The sequence below is a fragment of the Budorcas taxicolor genome, chromosome X (genome assembly GCF_023091745.1).
Source record: "Budorcas taxicolor isolate Tak-1 chromosome X, Takin1.1, whole genome shotgun sequence".
Lineage (NCBI taxonomy): Eukaryota > Metazoa > Chordata > Mammalia > Artiodactyla > Bovidae > Budorcas > Budorcas taxicolor.
The window spans coordinates 72,353,591-72,359,575 of NC_068935.1; the positions used below are offsets into that span (position 1 = coordinate 72,353,591).

The following is a 5,985-nucleotide window of genomic DNA, read 5'->3' on the forward strand; positions in this document are numbered from 1 at the left end:
TACTGACCAATGTCTGTAACGTCAAAAAGCAAAATAAAGCTATCTTCTTAAATATGTATAAATATTTAAATATCAAAAACCTCCATCAGTAGTTGAAATGGAGCATATTTAATGGTTGTATTGAAAAGCAAAAGCAGGCGATTCATGCCAGGGAAGATTTAAAAATGAGACTTTTCAAACAAACACTGCCTATGGGATAGCCTCATACTTCGATAATTTAAACCTAATTTTACTTATATAATAGAACTATTAAAAAAATCACACCCACAAGTAAAAAATTGGTAATTTGTTTACAAAGTGCAATATCTCAGTACAGCAAATTCATCTCAAACAAAGAAACAGAGTATGTGTGGCTTCTTGGCCTTTAAAACTACCCCCAGTTTCTGTTTAGATGGCTAAACATTTAGTTGTGATATGTAGCACAAGAAGCCTGTGTAATGAAGTTTGGGTACCTAAATGCCTGCTATTAATTAATTCCAACATGAGACCTGGAAAGTCAGTATCTGATTGATGAGGTACAGATTATGTGAATAAAATTCATGACCTGGTACCAGTCAGTAATCCCAACACAAACTATTGCTTTGTAATGAGTTCTGTCTGGATTGCATATCTTTCAATAACTGAAGATTTTTCCTGCTTTTTTCTCCAGGTCTCGGTTTGGGAAAGTCCTTCTTATTTGTGGTCCCTGTGGTTGCAGAACGGCTGCTGCTGTTTCCTTCCTCATCAAGAGTCTTTTTGGTGGCTTTTAATTCCTTCTTCTGCTTCTCCAACTTTTGTTTCTCCAGCTGGGCTTGATATTTTCGAACTTTAGTTATTTGATTGGCTTTTGCCCCCATCCTTCCCACTAATGCCTCCAGTTCACACTCTAGGTTGTCTTTCAGTTCAACAGTCGGTGATTCTTGGATAAGTTTTGCAAGCTGCTGGTGATCAAAGCTCATTTGCCCAAATTCATCTTATAAAGTCTGTAGGACTTCAGACAGCTCTTCATTAACACTGCTAGAGGAGACAGGTGTTGCTGACTTCCTGCTCTTCCCATTTCGTGAAGACACTTGTTTTGCCAAAGGAATACTGCTGACTACTTGATCGTTACACAAGACTTTACTGTGTTGCTTCATTAGATGCAAGACATGCTGAACATTGGCTACCACCGCATGGCTGGGGCTGGTGGACTTTCCAGCAACAAATGTCATATCACCCAAGCATAATCGATAGTGTGGCTGTACAGCAAAATAGTTCCTAGAAGCCTTCTTTTCTGGTGGTTTTGACTTCTTTTTTAAAATTCTTTTTGTATTGGGAACACATGAAGTTGCCTTATCTTCATAGATAAGTCTATTTACTTCTAGACCAGTCTGCAACTGGGCTGCCTTAGCTTGCATTTGTTTCCTTTCTTGTTCTTCCTGACGGAGTTTTGCTTCCAACTCTTGCATTTTTTTTTTTTCTGCAAGGGCGTGCATTGTGGTAAGCTTGTTATACTCCTGTTCAAGAAGGTCCAATTTTTCAAGTTGGTTTTGAACATGCATTTGATCATGTTGTCGTTCTCTTTCCAGGGAGACCTGTTTCTCTAATACAGATGTCCTCTCCATTTCTGCATGCTTTATCATGTTCTGCATGTATTCCAATTATTTTTCTAAAAGATTACATTTATTTTCTGCAGCTAACAACTGAGATGTCAGTTCTTGATTGTGCTTTGATTCCTCATTCTTTGAATTCTCCCTTTCTTGTATCTGTTCATCCAATACTTTCTTATATTCAATTGTTTCTTTAGACAAGATTTTCACACTTTCTTCTGCCTGAATCCTTTCAAGTTCTAAACGTCAAATTTTATCTTGAAGATTCTTCAGAGCAGAAAATATAGCTCTGCTGTTGCTTTCCGGATAGGCAAATGTAGGCTTATTTGGGGAGCGTCACAGATCACTGTTAAGGAAAGGCTTATCGGGTGGATATACTACATATGGAGATGAGGAATGGCGAACCATACTTCCATCAGACTTTGATGGTTCTGCTAAGATGTCCGAGAACTGAGAAGCCGACGTCTCAGAGACCGATGCTGCCGCCATCTTCCAGCCCGCCCAGGGGAGCTCCGCAGCCCCGGTACGCTCCAGGTTCGCGTGGCTGTTCTTCAAGATTCGTGAGCCGCCCGACAGGGGCGACCCTGAGCCGAACCCCTGATGGAAGGGGCTAGGGTGCTGGTGCCGGGTCTGGAAACCCCTGCCACACACCCCCGGCGGGACGCCCATGCTCGGAGCCTAACTTCTGCTTTTCTGTAAAGCTTTTGATTTCTCCATCAATTTTGAATAAAATCCTTTCTGGGTAGAGTAATCTTGGTTATAGCTTTTTTTTTTTTTTTTTTTTCCTTTCAGTACTTTAAACGTGTCCTGCCATTCCTTTCTGGCCTACGGATTTTCTGCTGAAAGATCAGCTGTTGATCATATATGGTTTCCCTTGTATGTTACTTGTCCCTTTTCCCTTGCTGCTTTTAACATTTTTCCTTTATGTTTAATCTCTGTTAGCTTGACTAGTATGTGCCCTGACGTGTTTCTCCTTGAGTTTACCCTATATGGGACTCTCTGTGTTCTTTGACCTGCTTGATTGTTTCCTTTCCTATATTGGGGGAGGTTTTGACTGTAATCTTTTCAAAAATTATCTCAGACTTTTTCTTTTTCTCTTTTTCCTCTGGGACCCCTATAATTCAAAGGTTGGTGCTTTTAATATTGTCCCAGAAGTCTCTGAGGCTATCTTCAGTTGATTCATTCCTTTTTCCTCTAATCAGCTCTTCAGCAGTAATTTCCAACATCTATCTTTCAGCTCATTTGTCTATTTTTTGCTTGAGTTATTCTACTATTAGTTCCTTCTAAACTTTTTAATTTCAGTAATTGTGTTATTCATCACTGTTTGTTTATTCTCTATCAAGGTCCTTGTTAACTGTGTTAATTGATTCTTTCACTTTCTGCATTCTATTTTTGAAATTTTCAACATCTTTACAGTTATTACTCTACATTTTATTTTTCAGGTGGTTTCCCTATTTCCTCCTCATTTCTTTGGTCTTGTAAGTTTAGTTTATACCTTGATCCGTCATTTGCAGTATATTTCTTTGTCTTCTTTTTTCCCCCCTAAATTGTTTCATTTGAGGCCTTCTTTTCCCAGACTTTAGGGTCCTATTTCTTCTTCCTTTTTGTTTCTGTCCTCAGTGGTTAAGGTTGGTGCAGTGATTTGTGCTGGTTTCATGTTGGGGGTGAATTGTGACTGCATTCTAGTGTAAGGAAGTGACTTTATGTTTTCCTTTCTGATGGGCAAGACTATGTATTGCTGTTTGTTCAGTCACTCAGTCTTGTCTGCCTCTTTGTGACCCCATGTACTGCAGCACATTAGGCTTTTCTGTCCTTCACCATCTCCCAGAACTTGCTCAAACTCATATCCATTGAATCAGGGATGCCATCCAACAATCACACTCTTTGTTGTCCCCTTATTTTCCTGCCTTCAATCTTTTCTAGCATTAGGATCTTTGCCAATGAGTTGGTTCTTTACATCAGGTGCCAAAGTATTGGAGCTTCAGCATCAGTCTTTCCAATGAATATTCAGGCTTGATTTCCTTAAAGATTGACTGGTGTGATCTCTCAAGAGTCTCCTCCAGCACCAGAATTCAAAGACATCAGTGCATCAGTGCTCGTTGCTTTTTTTTTAATTGTTAGCTCTCACATTCATACATGACTACTGGAAAAACTATAGCTTTGACTATACTGACCTTTGCAGACAAAGTAATGTCCCTGCTTTTTAATATGCTATCTAGATTTGTCATTGTTCTTCATGCAAGGAGCGAGTGTCATTTAATTTCATGGCTTCAGTCACCATCCACAGTGATTTTGGAGCCCAAGAAAATAAAGTCTGTCTCTGTATCCATTGTTTCCTCATCTATATGCCATGAAGTGATGGGACTGGAAGCTATATGATCTTTGGTTTTTTTAAACTATTTATTTATTTAATTAATTAATTTTTTCATTTCAGATTTTTTTTATTTACTTATTTTTTAAAATTTATTATTATTTTTTTTACTTTAAAATACTGTATTGGTTTTGCCATACATCAACATGAATCTGCCACGGGTGTACATAAGTTCCCACTTCAGAACCCCCCTCCCACCTCCCTCCCCAACCATCCCTCTGGGTTATCCCAATGCACCAGCCCCAAGCATCCTGTATCCTGTATCGAACATAGACTGGTGATTCGTTTCTTATATGATATTATACATGTTTCAGTGCCATTCTTCCAAATCATCCTTCCCTCTCCCTCTCCCTCAGAGTCCAAAAGTCTGTTCTATACATCTGCATCTCTTTTGCTGTCTAACATACAGGGTTATCATTACCATCTTTCTAAATTCCATATATATGTGTTAGTATACTGTATTGGTGTTTTTCTTTCTGGCTTACTTCACTCTGTATAATCGGCTCCAGTTTCATTCATCCCATTAGAACTGATTCAAATGTATTCTTTTTAATGGCTGAGTAATACTCCATTGTGTATATGTACTACAGCTTTCTTATCCATTCATCTGGTGATGGACATCTAGGTTGCTTCCATGTCCTGGCTATTATAAACAGTGCTGTGATGAACATTGGGGTACACGTGTCTCTTTCAATTCTAGTTTCCTCGGTGTGTATGCCCAGCAGCGGGATTGCTGGGTCATAAGGCAGTTCTATTTGCAATTTTTTAAGGAATCTCCACATTGTTCTCCATAGTGGCTGTACTAGTTTGCATTCCCACCAACAGTGTAAGAGGGTTCCCTTTTCTCCACACCCTCTCCAGTATTTATTGCTTGTAGACTTTTGGATCGCAGCCATTCTGACTGGTGTGAAGTGGTACCTCATTGTGGTTTTGGTTTGCATTTCTCTGATAATGAGTGATGTTGAGCATCTTCTCATGTGTTTGTTAGCCATCCGTATGTCTTCTTTGGACAAATGTCTATTTAGTTCTTTGGGCCAGTTTTTGATTGGGTCATTTATTTTCTGGAATTGAACTGCATGAGTTGCTTGTATATTTTTGAGATTAGTTGTTTGTCAGTTGCTTCATTTGCTATTATTTTCTCCCATTCAGAAGGCTGTCTTTTCACCTTGCTTATAGTTTTCTTTGTTGTGCAGAAGCTTTTAAGTTTAATTAGGTCCCATTTGTTTATTTTTGCTTTTATTTCCAATATTTTGGGAGGTGGGTCATAGAGTATCCTGCTGTGATTTATGTCGGAGAGTATTTTGCCTATGTTCTCCTCTAGGAGATTTATATTTTCTGGTCTTATGTTTAGATTTTTAATCCATTTTGAGTTTATTTTTGTGTATGTTGTTAGAAAGTGTTCTAGTTTCATTCTTTTACAAGTGGTTGACCAGTTTTCCCAGAATCACTTGTTAAAGAGACTGTCTTTAATCCATTGTATATTCTTGCCTCCTTTGTCAAAGATAAGTAAACCAGTTTTTTCACTCTCTTCTTTCACCTTCATCAAGAGGCTCTTTAATTCCTCTTCACTTTCTGCCACAATGGTGGTATCATCTGCATATCTGAGGTTATTGATATTTCTCCCAGCAATTTTGATTCCAACTTGTGCTTCATCAGGCCATCATTTCACATAATGTACTCTGCATGTAAGTTAATAAGCAGGCTGTCAATATACAGCCTTGATGTACTCTATTTCCAATATTGAATCAGTCCATTCTTCTATGTCCATTTCTAGCTGTTTCTTTTTGACCTACATACAGGTTTTGCATGAAGAAGGGGAGGTGGTCTGATATTTCCGTCTCTTTAAGAATTTTCTGCAGTTTGTGGTGACACAGTCAAAGGCGTTTGCATAGGCAATGAAGCAGAACTAGATGTTTTTAACATAGTCAATAAAGCAAAAGTAGATGTTTTAAAATTTTTTTCTAGCTTTTTCTATTACCCAATAGATGTTGGCAACTTGATCGCTGATTCTGCTGCATTTTCCAAATCCAAGTTGTACATCTGAAA

At 38.4% G+C, this 5,985-nt stretch overlaps 1 pseudogene; it reads right to left on the reverse strand.

Annotated features, from left to right (window-relative positions):
• Positions 1 to 554: 554 nt before the first annotated feature.
• Positions 555 to 2,057, reverse strand: LOC128070501 (centrosomal protein of 57 kDa-like; annotated as a pseudogene).
• Between the last annotated feature and the right edge of the window lie 3,928 nt (positions 2,058 to 5,985).